The sequence below is a fragment of the Meleagris gallopavo genome, chromosome 6 (assembly GCF_000146605.3).
Source record: "Meleagris gallopavo isolate NT-WF06-2002-E0010 breed Aviagen turkey brand Nicholas breeding stock chromosome 6, Turkey_5.1, whole genome shotgun sequence".
NCBI classification, from domain to species: Eukaryota; Metazoa; Chordata; class Aves; order Galliformes; family Phasianidae; genus Meleagris; species Meleagris gallopavo.
In genome coordinates, this window is record NC_015016.2 from 43711049 (window position 1) to 43724868 (window position 13820).

Below are 13820 nucleotides of genomic sequence, written 5' to 3' on the forward strand. Positions count from 1 at the left end.
TGAGCAAGCACTGAGTCAGCCATGGGAGCACAGGTGAAGGCGATTCAGTTGTGGGACCGAAGGGGTGGAGCCTGGCTGCACCTCTCCTAGACCCCATTTAAGGGCTGACTGCCACTGGGGAAGGGTCTCTTGCTGGAGATTCCTCTTCTGTGGAGTCTTTCCTGCAAACCTAGATCCTTGGGTACAGGTGAGCATTCGTTCCCTGTTTGTTTCTTTTTCCTTTTCTGCTATGGTAATTTTTGCAGCTGTAACATCAACTGTAACAAGAGGTCATGCTAGAGGCTGGTTTCTGGGTCACATTCTGATTCCTATTGCTTTAGCTCTCCTGCTAGTGTGTAAACAAGTCTTCTGGAGATGTTCTTCTAACAGCATGCCACTTGGGGAATTGTAAATGCATTGCTTGGTTCTGTTCTAAATGTTACCTAAATAAATGCATTCTTACATGCTCTTCTTGAAGAGCGGAGACAGGTAAATGTCTATTAACAGACAAACCTTTGCATGCTGGGAGTGCAAAGCCTCTCAATTTCCCTTTGGCTTCTCTGGCTATGGATGTGTTACATGAACTTTTGCTTTCAGAACTACTAACCAACTTTTGGAAGGACTAATGTGAGGGACAAGGAGGAGAGCCCTTTAGACCAGGTTGTGACAGGTGCTATGCTTAATTATTCTGATGTGGGACAAAAACAGCTCCCAGGGAAAATGTATAAACTGGGTTTTAATCTGCAGGAACACACTGTGAATACTCTTGGCAGGTTTGCAGAGCTAGGACCTGCAACACCTGCCTAGAGGAACCTCTCAGCAACCCTCATGTGGATGCCCTTGGCTGGTGTTGTGGAATCTGAAATGCCTGGCTTGGGGGCAAGCAGGTGGTGGTGGCAGCTGAAAGGACGCAAAAGAGGATGGAGAGGGCAGAGGTGAAGGTACCTGTACTTTACATGTATACTTCAGCTACTAAAACTTCTCTCTGGTTCCTCTTATCCTACTGTTTTACTTCTGGTGTTTTATGAGCTAACAGCAAAAGCTTAAAATAAAAAAAAGACAAGAAGATGGGATGAAAGGATAAGAGAACGTATATTCAGAGAGAATGGCTGGCACACACTTCATCTGGCCCATTTTTTCTAATTGCTGCTTATCCCCTGACTTCACTTGTGTAGGCTTCATGGCAATTAGCTTTGGGATATATTTGCAGCTGATAATGGGAGAGATTCTTCCATCCAGACAGAAGTGTTTAAATTGCACTTGAATGTTTTAAAGCAACTTCAGAGCTGCATCTGACATAGCTGCAACCTGCTTTTCATGCTGTAATCTCACATGGTCTTTGCTGCTTCCTTCATCACTCAGGCAGCCTCTCTTGTGCAAAAATGCCTGTGAGCTAGGACAAAAATTAGGTAGCAATGTCTGCTTGTAATTACATAGCAAATATCTTCTTTCTCTATATTTGAGAATTACAGGAGCATAAGTACCTTTGTTCTTTAAAATTAAGATCAGCACCCAATTTTTACTATTAACCCAATCTTGTAGCTGCCTTCACCAGTAAATCTTTGTGTGTGACTATATTCACATAAAAATGTTGACAAGGGATTATCGAAGCTGCATGTTTGGGTCTGGCCCTTACATACTTGATTTTCCAGCTGAAAGGAGGGTCTGCCTGACATTTAAGTGATAGCAATCAGAGAGAAACAAAAAGAGGAACACAACTGTTTCTTGGAACCCCCTGGGTTCCTCTGAGCCTCCCCAGACATGAATGTTTGCCTCACTGGTGCACAAGGACTAAAAGTAAGTCAAGGTACCACTTGCTTCAATCCCATCAGTGTGAACCATCTTGTATTTTTGTTCTATCTGGATGCAGTGTGGGTTTCTGTCCCTCTATGCTCCCTGTCTGCCTTCTCCCTCGCAGTCACCATGCCAACACAGCTGAATTCCTTCCTGACACAGCTGAGGCCCAGCTGAAGCAGCAGGTCCTCCCAAATGCCCCTGATGATGGACAGATGCCCCAGTCCTCTCAGCATCTGTGCTAACCTTGATACCCTACCTGGTAGGCACAGCACTATCAAAATCTAATCAGTGAAACCAAGCTGGGATTTGATCTTGGGAGCTAACAGGAGGGGAGAGGAAAAAAAAAAGATGACAGTGCAAATATGTATGGCTTTCTAGAGGGGAGAGGCACAAAGCTGTCGTTAATCATCAGCATCTCAACAGAGTAGCAATGGGAGGACCTGGCAAAGCCTGTCAGCATCTGCGGTAATCCAGTTAATTAGTGGGAAAGGACAAACTCCTCTGGAAGTACCTCAGTGACGGGCTCTCTTCCTATTTCATTAAGATGATTGCTTTAAAGGTTGCAGATGGAGCCGTGGCTCCGGAGCTCTCCCTGGCTGCACAGGCTGATGCTGGCCATGTTGGAGGGCATGGGCTGGCAGGTGGTGTGGGGAGGGCGATGCAGTGTGTGGGGAAGAGGGGGGGGGTTTGAGCTCCAAAGCACAGTTTGCATGCATTGTCTTCTCCTTCCTCTCCTGCCTTGCTCTTTCAGCAAGTTGAAAGAAAGAAAGAAAAAAGAAGGAAAAAGCTGCAATGTGTCACAAAGGAACAGACTGGCAGACATCTGCCTCTTCCTTTTTTTTTTTTAAGAAATAAATAAATAAGGCAAGAAAGAGGAAAGAGTACAGAGCCAACTCTTCACTCCAGAGCCCCTGTTCCCTTAACAAACCAAATGGTGGCTGTTGGCAGGGTATTGACAGCTTGTTAATGAAGGAATTCTTGACAAAATGACAACCTGTGTGGGATGCTGTGTGAAGCAGAATCCGCCCACAAACCAGTACTAAGTAATTAGGAGGTGGTGAAAATAGCAACTAACTACTGCTGGGGAGAAGAGGAAGGGGAGAAGAAAAAAAAACCTTCCTAAATTAATTATAAAAGCATTTCTGATTTGAAAAGTATCCCTCTTCCATTTCCCCGAGGAGACACAACAGCTTTTCCTGAACTATTTTCTCCTTTGCGTTTCTCTTTGTGGGGCAAAAGGTGCCTTTCAAAGGACTGCACCTGGTGGCTGAGAATGCAGTGCCTTTCTCTTCTTCAGAGACACAAATGGAAATCAAACAATAAGCTGGGCTCTGGTGCAGCCCATTCTGCTCCTCAAAGGTTTGCCTTGCTGTGCTTTTTCCCTTGATTTTTTTTTGTCTGATTGCTTCAGGCAGGAGAGCTTGACTATCGATGAGTGTGCTGGGCAGAAAGGAGGGTGGGTGATGAAGCAGTCGGGGCTCACAGTCAGTGTGGCTTTCGTAGAAAGGCACAGCTTTGAGCAACAGACTGGCATTTGTGAGTTGCAGCAGCACCATCATTCACTACCACGGCACTGGCATCAGTGTTAGCACCAGGATCAGGTGCTAGAGCAATGGTTAGCAGCAGAAGTAGCAAAATCCATGGCTTCTGTTGCAATTACTGTCAGGTCATCCTTCCATTGGCTCAGAAGCAAGGTAATGTTCTCCACCCCGTCTTAAATATGATAATTTAAATGGTTTGGAGAGAGAAAAATGGTTTGTGCAATAAAAGAAGCAAGAGAGTTTTAAAATGTTGATTTCTTTCCCCAAAGACTGAAAACTTTTGAATAACTATAACGTGTTCCAAACCATTGGAATACAAGGGATGGAAGAAAATAAAAACAAACGTTCTGAGAGAGTATAGTGGGCTTTTTTAATTTCTTATTTTTTTAAATGAAAGCTAGAGCTTTGAGAAATTCAGATAACTCGTTTTGTAGTTTTAATCTGTGTGGCCTTTTGGCACTTTTTACAGCTTCTGGGATTGACATTTACTTGCTATGAGCATAGTTTTGGCTAAGCAATATGAACAGAAATGAACATTTTATTCCTTCCGTTTTGAAAATAATGAGGAGAAATGTAGAACTTGTAGACTTTGAACAGTTTGTATGCATTTTCAATTCTTCATGAGGTTGTTTTTTGTTAAGAATGAGCAAAGTAACATCTCTAACTTTATTGTGTCTCATCTGTTACTCAGTTAAATTGTTCCCATTTGTGGCTTTTGTACTCAAGCTCTCCTAAATTATTACAGAAGCTACAAATGAACAACTGCCTGAGGAATTAATCACTGATTATTTTTTTTCCGAGTGGATGGACAATAACAGATCTATTTAATTCTATGCAATATTTTTGAAGGGAAAAAAGATTGACTTAGTTCTGGTTACTGTGTGAGGTCAAGAATAGACATAAGACAGAACACTTTAAAGGTTAAAGGCTGCGCTTTACAGGGAGCTGTCAAAGCATGCTATGTTTCAGTGGTCTGCTGGACCAGGCAGAGGCAAAGGCCAGGTCAGGGGTATTTTGTGCTTTCCAAGTACACTAAAAGAACTAAGAAATAATTGATCATTCAAAAAGTAGATGATGTTATTTTGTTTGTGTTTAGTGCCTTAAATCACTGCTTTACTTTGTTTTCGGTGACTTCTTTCCCCACGCAGTTCTCAAAGAAAGCAAAACAGTGTTTGATGTTGGGTAATTACATTGCTCAGAAGGACCACTAAATTAATGATAGGACAAATGAATGTTTTATCATTCGGGTAGTCGCCAATGGTTTTCTTTGTGATGTGAAGAAGCAGCTGTACTGATAATGAAAGTTTGACCCAAGCAAATGTATGGATGTATATTAGCATTGGCTTATAAGAATTTGCTTTATACAGATTACAAAATCGGGACTAGAAACCAGCCCTTTTGCTTTCATTTCTGTCAGACAAATTAAAGCTTTAGGGCGTGATCTTAGGACAACAGGGTTGAGAAATGAGTCCAGAAAGCCAACCAATGTGCAGGATATAAGGTGAATTAATGCACTAGATTTAATCAATACAAAGATTCCGAGCTCCTTTCTTTTTAGAAAGATTACTTGGTGTTGTGGCCCTGATTGGAGGACCATGAGATGCTACCAACCAAGGGAAAATATATCTAAATGCAAAGGAAACAAGGTGTGTTATTTGATGGTTATATCAAAAGGTACATCATAAAAAAAAAAAAAGTAGTCAAAGCACTTAAAACAGGGCTATGCTGCCGAAGATAATGTAGCTTTTGCATGAGTGCCAGGTGCTATAATTGTCTTCCCCACAGATGGGAAAGAAAACATACAACCTCTTTGAGTTTGTGCAAGCACTGTAGGGCTGGCTTGGTGATACTCAGGTAGGGAGAAGCTCTTTACTGTGAGCAGAAGTTCTTGTGTGATCATGCTCCTGGGTCCAGTTTCTTCACCTGTAGACTGAGAGATAAATATTAAGGCAAGTACTGATGTGAAGCTCTTACCCCTCAGGGGGATGCTGCTGCTTGTACTGTTCATAGGTTAGCCTCACACTACTGGTGCCTGTGCAGGAAGTGGGACCTGCATTGGTTCCAGTGGAAAATGCTCTCTTCAAAGCACGTAGGAGCTACTGTCACCCCACACAGGAAGGGTCTGTGCATGGGGCTTGCTCTTGTGATGTTCAGAGTAAAATACATTTTTATGTCTAGTGCTTTGCAGGCTCAGCGCTCTCAATCTTTTGTTGTATCAAACTGTCAGTGAGGAGTGATGTACCAGCGAATCTCTTCTTGCTTCAGGGTCTTATTTGTCCAAAAGCAATCTGAAATGCAAGTAAATTCCGAGCAACTGCATGGGTGAAGCAGCTGAAACACTGTCAGTGGAGACAGACATGTGCAAGCAGTGCAGGCTGTGCTGAATTCAGTTGCATGGGATTTGTTTAGCTGCTAAGAAACAAAGAAAGTGATGGGATGAGATCTCTTTCACTCCTCACATATTTGAATAAATCTGTACGTTTCTTATACTAACTAATATAAAAGGAGAAGCCTTTCCAAAACCTGACAGTTATCTGTTAGTGCCCCATGATATGTGAGTACTTGTGATGCTCAGCTGCTTAGAAAGGCAGCAAGGTGCAGCAGGGTAGTGAAATTCTTCAAAGAGCTTTCTCTTGTTTTATGGATGAGGAAATGTATTCTGCTTTGCATTTAAAGGTCGTGCTGTTGGGTATCATATGGAGTTGCACTGAACAGCTGAAATTGAAGAGCTTTAAACATGCTTGCTTTTGTGACATTGCAAAGTCATGATGAACATTTGCTAACTGGTTATCTAAACTTACATTCTGTCTAATTCACAATAAATACCACAATTCTTTCAGAGCTACTGAACACCCATGTTTCTTCTATCGTTCATGGAATCAGTTGGAGATACTGAGTACTTGATGCTCTTCAAATTGCTCAAATAGGGGCTGAAGTAAGGCCAAGCTCTGTTTTAGGCTGTGACGTTGAAAATCTGGACCTGAAATCTGCCCGGAGGGAATCAAGTAAACCTTGGTACCGGGTGAAACATATTTGTGTAGCTACCTGTGGGCACCAGATCTCAGCTTGTCCAAATTTAGTTTGTTACAGCTTCCTGGAGAGCAAGTTCTCTTCATGAGGGCTGTCAACAAAGTGCCTGCATTAGAGCCTGTTCAGATCCAATCATCTGTGTACAGTAGGTAATGAAAGGAGGACTGGTCAATAGCAGCCTGCATTCCCTCATCACTCCTAAGCAGTAGGTTAGTTGTGGATTTTGGAGCTGAGCTTCACTTTCTCCTGTTTTCATCTTATGAGTTAGGAAAGCTCCTGATAATGTCAAGCTGCCTCATCCCTTGCCAGCCAGCACCAGCTTTCATGTTTATATAGGTGCTGGCACTTGGGACATGTATTGCTTTCTCAAAAAACAACTGCATTCTCACCAGTGCTTACCAACTCGAACAGGTGATGGCTGAGCTTAATTGTAACCTGAGGTCTCTGCTGCAGGTGGATTTTAGTGCAGTGCAGATGTATGGTGAGGGAAGATGCTGATGAAGGAGGTTGCATATGAGTATACATGCAAATATTATATATACGTGGAAATCTTCACAAAACTTCCAAGAGAGAAAAGGCACTGTTATACCTTCAAAATATTTATGTATATGTTCTTTGGTTTAAAAAAAAAACACCAAAAACAACAACCTAACTAGGGTAAGTAAATAAAGAATTGAAAAGTGGGGCTGAGGGAGGTAAAGGAAATTGTCCAAGGAGACTGCAATTAAACCATGGGAATTTCTGATTCTAAGGCACCCATTCAGCTCAGTTCATCAGACCCAGCTGTCTGAGTATTATTTAGTGTGAAATGTCTGTTGGCTTGTTCACTTTATTTATTCACTTTAATCATCTTGCAGCTCCTTCCAAACTCCAGGGCATTGCTGGTGGACAGGAGATTTATAATTTGGAGATATCCTCAGCCTGAAAAGGGGTGAATTGCTACAGCTGTAGCACAGGTGTCATTTCATAGCAGTAGATTCTCTGATTTAAACCAGTGGACATTATCAGCTAACACAAACAGAGCTCATTCAGCAGGCAGTAATATATAATTGGGAAACTATATGGTGCTGCATCGTTATTAGGACAAAATCTAGGGGTAGGTGGTGTTTGCTCTGTTTTGACAGCAGGCTATCAATATTCTCAGCAGCATTATTAGTATTTATTGAAAATCTTTTGTAAAGCACTGCAAGTTTGCACAGAGGTAACTTGCATCATGTAATTAGGATGCCTAAAACCATATAGGGAAGGATAGATCCTAGTAGTGCCATGTACTTGATTGTATTACATTGCAATACTATTCTATGGGGATTAGAGCATTTTCTGTCAATGTTGATTGCATGGCAATAAAATGAGTAGCTTGTTGCACATACTCCTGGGTCTGACTTCTAATGAATTCTAGACTGTGCCTTACCATTACTTTGATACTGCACTATCCAGGTGCTGCTATCCAGCAAAACAGGGTGCAAGTGATGTGCCATAAAATGGTGAGTCTCCCATTTTCTACAACCCACGCTGTGCCTACACGCATGTAAAGTACCAATGTGTAATCTACTAGCTCTGCTTTTACATGTATGATATTTTGAAAGTCAATATTGCCAAATGCAGGAGTTCTGAATTAACACGTGCTTAAGTGGTCATTTATTTTTAAGATATTTTCCCTTTGTAGAAAGAGAATAACAGTATGTCATCACATCATCAGGATTCTGGACTTGAGCTTGAATTGTCCCATTCAGTGAGCTTTGAAAAGATCTGAACGTTACTTTTTTTTCCTGTGTACACAGCCAGGATTTCAGTTCTGTGTGGTGTGAAGTTTGTTGTTTATCTAGTAGGAGGGTGCAGTTGTGTATATTACATTCAATTTTGGTATATGCATAGGTTTGGACTGGATTTTGATGCACTAAACAGCTCCAGTTGGTGTCACTCAGCCCTCAAATTCAATCAGAACCATAATCAATATTGCAAGCGTGATACAAATCCCACAGAATTCAGTGTGAGGTTTTGCTCCAAAGGAACAATCAGTAGCATTCCATTTGGAAGACTCAGTTTGCTCCTTTCTCAGGGTGTACCAAGAAATGGCACCTGGACAAATGGTGCATCTACTGTGTATCTGCAGTCAGTCCCTGACTTTGAAGAGAGGCTAAGGAGAGGAAAGGCAGGACTGGAGTCCCTGCACAGGTAATGTGGTGAGTGAATTTCTTCCCATGTGGAAGCTGTTAAAGTTTGTGGAAGCCTCTGTGACCCCTCCTTGTGCTCCTTCCTTAAGCACTCACCTGGGGGCCCAAGCGAACTGCAGTGGTGACAGGAAGATTTTGCTAGGTCAGGCATGAGAGGGGTGCTCTCCAAGGCTAAGAGCAGAGGCACAGAGGTCCAGGAGCACTTCTAAATGGACCAATCAATACAAAATCCATTTTTCAACATTCATTCACAGGAAGAATAGTTGTGTCTAACTTAATCATTCCTTACAGAAAATAAACAGACATGTTGTCAGCCCATGAGAAGAATCATTCAGTAATGCCAAGATAATGTTTCTAAACAACTGACTGGATCAAAGGTGAAATATAATTGATTATGTGTTAAATATTCTCTCTTTGACATAACACTCTCGTACAGACAGTGAAAATACACGCAGTAGGCCAAACAATTTCTTTCTTGTTGCCATAGAAATTTCAGGAGATTATCCAGTAGCTTAGCTGGATTGCTTCTAGAGGCATAAGGTTTGATCCTTTTTCACTTAAACGATGTAAATCAGAAATGGCTTTGCTTAACTCTCTGAATGGTAGAGCTGGTGTAAACAAGAAGAGAGCCTGTGGCATGCTGTTAGAGGCTCTTTCTTTGATATCTCATAACTAAGTGAAAGAAATGATTGAATTATGCGCATGATCTGCTGCATGTCTTTTGTGGTAAAGTTCAGAATCCTGGGTGGACTGTTACAGATTTCTTGGGGATTTTTGTTACTCAACTCTTAAGTCTTTGGTGTAGGACTTGAGTACTGTTAAAACTTTTATAGTACATCTACATCCTTCACAGTGGGATTTTTGTCTGCAATGGGAAATAAAAAAAAAAAAAAAGGAGGAACTAAGTGCATTTGAGCATAATGACTTGTGTGGAGTCGCAGGCAAATGAGAGGCAGGGTAGGAGCAGATCTCCTGTCTCGTCTGCTCCCATCTTACTAGACAGTGTCTGTGAGTAAAAGGGCAGTGCTGTAGGTAACCAGAAGACGATGCTCCATTACCTGTTTTGATTTTACCAATATCCATGTGTCAGATCTGGCTTGTAGACTGAGATCCGACTGAGATCCAACTGAGCATCCCCATAAACAGCATATGACTATGACATCCAGCTGCGGTCTGTTACTGTTGTAATGAATTAATCAGTTTGGCTCTCTGTACTCCTTGTGGGAAGGCAGAGCCAAGGGAGTGAAAACAAATGAGACAGCATCTTCTATGCCAGACATGTGGATTGGTAAGAGGGCATTTGACCCTTGCCCAGGACACCCACAGCTCTGCAAGTCTCTGCTCACCTCCTGCCACAGTGCTTGCCCAGGAGGGAACTCTGGTGGGCTGAGGGAGATGCTGTGATGGAGATGACCAGGAACTGAGACTCTCTTTGGGCCCAGCCTTGCTACCAGAGTGGTGATCTGGCCCATACACTGCTCCAGGCACAGTGAGGAGGTGACCTGTTGCAAATGCAGGCTCCAGGCCTAGCTTTGGGCCCTATCAACATGACTTATATCCTGCAGCTTCACCATTGTCTGGAAAAGCTTGTACCCTTGAATCTACCAGAGTGCCTGAGAACAGCTGTGTTTGGGATTTGCAGTTTCCAAGGCTGGACTTGTTGTCTGTGCATGCAATTATCCAAGCATCTTTTTCAAGTATGTTTACTTGGGCTCACTCCCAGCACCCTGCATGTGGAACACAGAATGCAGATGTATATTCCGTGGGATACGTGTTGGTTGTGCACTGGTGGTGTTCACCTCCAGGCGAGGTGAGGCTTGTGTCATGCAGCAGGATTCTCTGAGCATCAACAGTTTCCCATCTGTAAACTGATCAGGTGCTAGGGCCAGTGGGATGGCAGTAGTATGGAGATGAACCATCACAGCAGGAACCTTAATTGCATCACAGACGAGTCAAAATCATTCTCTGTAACCTGTAGAAGTCTGGGACTACAAAAAGATTTTTGAACAACAGATCCCTTACCAATAGCTATTTTTCAGGGGTTCTTCCCCTCCCTTTCAGTTATTTATTTTGGTAAAGACAGATGTGCCATGTTATTATATCTTTTGTTTTGTGCTGTAGTATGGGAATTTCTAATTGTGAGGCAGGAGTGGTCTTGGGTTCCTTCCTTGGGCAACCTTGTTATTACTTGCTCAGGTCTGTTGTCACCTGGTAATATTTTCACAGAATCAATGGATGAATACCTGTCATTGATGGATGAATACAGTATAAATGCAGCTCTGACAAGTTAAGAGGTTGCCATCCCAGAATGAGCTGGATGTTCTGTATTAACTTCAGGGGGAATGCTGTGCACTTTCACATTTGGGCCATCTGTAAAAAGAGCAGCTCCATGACTCATGATTTTATTTTATTTTTTCCATTTGAAGTCAAAGAAAAATCAATCTGGCCCATCTGCAGCCGGACTTGTTTAGAAAATCTGATTGCCTCCCAGACATCAACCATCCATGCTCCAGGGATGACAGTCTTTCCACATGCTAATTAACTGAGGACAGAAGAAATCGTCCCCTAACATTCCCATCTTTGTGCCTGTAGCTGTAAATTTGGGATTCAAATAATTTGGGGAGAAATCATGTTGTGAAGTGTCACGGAAGATTTGCAAATGCCAGTATTTTTAAAGGAGCTGTGCTTTGAAGCATGCACTGAATTTTGCACTAAAATTTGACGTTCACTGGTTTAATGCCTTGTTTGGCCAAACCCAGCCCAGTAGAAAGGGGCTCTAGAAAGCACCCATGTAATTCAGATTAGTAGTTTAAGCAGGGGATTACAAAGATGGGGCTAAAATTACTGAAGGTACAGATCTTTGGTCTCTTTTTAGGTTCCTTGCTAAGCTAAGCCACTGACAGACTGAGAGTCATTAGGACTCTTTTCAAAAATAAAATGCGTCAGGAGAAATGGCAGAAGCATGAGGCTCAGCTGCTAAATAAAGAAATTTAAATGAGCAGTATCTTGAACTCCATAGATTTGTTATACCAGCTGCCTGAAAGAGACAAATGTTAGCTATTCAGGAGGAATCACATGCAGTGAGGTCTTGTCTTATGTTAAGAATATTATGGTATTGGTTACTGCTGCAAGGAAGTGGAAAAGGTAAAGGATGTCCGTAAGGATTCCTCTGTGATGACTGCATTTTGTCAGCTCTTAGCTTTTACCATCAATCTTATGATATATGCTGTTTTTCAGTAATTCTTGCTTGGAACCTTGGATTGTATGGGAAAGACTGAAAATTGGTGGGGGGAAGAAAAGGCCTAAAAACATTCCCTAACCAGAAGATGAATGACAACAGCCTAACATTTTATTTACTTCCAGATTTTTTCTTCAGTAAAACTGGAAATAACTCCTTAGCTGCAGGACCTCACTCATCACAGTGGCTCTGAGCGGTCTGTGTACTCTTATTTACACCCACACTGATTTCCCAACAGAAATCTGTGTGTAGATGAGTGCATTCAGGGCTGTTCCAAATCCCATCAGTCAGTCGGAGTCTTTCAATTGCTTACGGTGGTCTTTGCATCAACCCTATAACCATTAATAACAAGTTAAAAATGGCAACTCCAGTGCTCTGGTTACCTCAAAAGTAACATTTTGTGTTGCAGCAAACCTCATTAGTGACTGGCCTATTTTATCTCTACCACTGACCATAACAGGTCTGCATTAGGAGTGTGAAAAAAGGAAAATGTCTTCTGCTTTTTGATTCTCAAGCATCTTTATGTAGGTATGCCTTCATTGCTGTCTGTCAAACTCCAGATGCCCTGGCAGTGAATTAGAATTCAGCACTGAGTATTGTGCTGAACACTTCTTAGAAAATAATCATTTTAAAAGAATGACAGATTGAGTGCAAATGCAGTCCCAGAAGTTTTGCATCGGCTTTGTGTGACTCAAATCCAGGGTGTCTAGCTGGTTCAAACAGATCTTCTTTCTTGTAGCTCCTGGTTGCTTGGGAATGTACAATTAAACAACCCATTGTTGAATGGTTACACCAGTAAATGTGTATGCTATTCCGTGCCTGTGCAGGCAGCATGAGTAGAAAAGTTCAGGTGGACTCTGAAATATAACTGTTTATTAATACAGTGGATAGGAGCACTCTACAGATAGTAAGACAGTCAGCAACCCACAAAAGATGACAGAAAGCAGACAAATTAAGGCAAATCGGTAAGATGAGTAAAATGCTGGGAACTAGGCCCACATCTGTAGGCAGGATACCTGTAAGAGGCAATGCTGAGTGGCCTTTTCAAGGGGGAGGACTTGATGGTTGATGTGAACTTGTAACAGCATAAGGCTGGGGATCCACAAGACAGTATTTCTAAATAATCTGCCATAAATCAGCTGATGAGCAGCACATGTAGGGCAGTTACTGTTTTAGCTGACACAAAAAATGTATGGCTTGGTTTGCTTCATGTCAGTTCACTTGTGTGTTGGCACTGCAAAAGCCATTTAGTAGATTAGAGCATCTTACTATGTGACTTTTTGGTTTGCTACATATTCCTCATTGAAATTTCTACAAGGAAAGGAGATCTGGCAATGTCAGATTTAAATCTGTCTGCTTGTGATGATTGAAATTTCACACTTCTTTATTGCTATTCTTTCCTAATAGAAACACACTAGTGTTTATTTGACTACAGCTTGATTACTTGAGCATAGCTTAAACAATTTTAAGGGAAAATGTAAGCTATATAAAATGTGTGCAGAAGATGAGAAATGCACGGAAGGCACATGTTTCATTAGCAAGATGTCTCTTTATGGTGCAGCAGAAAGAGGAGAATGTGGGCAGAGGGTGCCAAGCTCTCTGTCCCACAGGGATCACGCTGGAATTAGAGACAAGAACGTTGTTGCTCCTGTGAACTGGCATGTTTCCAACTGTCATTTTTCTCAGCAAAAACGTGTTTCCACAGAAAGCCCAAATCCAATTTTAGAATAGTTCTGAAATGCAACCTGCCTCAAGCTCAATAAATGGTGCTTTCTATAATCATTGGTGGAATTTGCTTCAGATAAGAGGCAGTACCTCACAGATACTGTGGACTTGCTTACCCTGGGACTTACGAGGGAGATTTACAAAGACCTAAAGAGGAAGCAAGTAGCTTGTTCCTGTCATCAGATGAAGCTATTCATTTAACTAGCTTTTGTTCTCGTGTAGATCCGTGTTTCATTTGCGCTCATATGGCTGATCCTTTGTGGTGTTGTGGCGGTGCCTCTCAATCAAGCACTGAGTTAATTAAGAACTTGTCTTTTACCTTGCTATGTACAAAGC

At 42.0% G+C, this 13820-nt stretch overlaps 1 long non-coding RNA gene across 3 annotated transcripts in view; it reads left to right on the forward strand.

The window, feature by feature from the left end:
- Nucleotides 1–127: 127 nt before the first annotated feature.
- Nucleotides 128–13820, forward strand: part of LOC104911562 — a 30781-nt gene continuing 17088 nt past the window's right edge. For 2 of the 3 annotated variants that reach the window (XR_004160179.1, XR_004160178.1), the window contains exons 1-2: nucleotides 140–187; nucleotides 727–920. This is a non-coding gene — a long non-coding RNA (uncharacterized LOC104911562). Of the gene's footprint in view, nucleotides 188–726; nucleotides 921–13820 lie in introns of all 3 variants that reach the window. The other variant, XR_004160177.1, reaches the window with a different exon arrangement.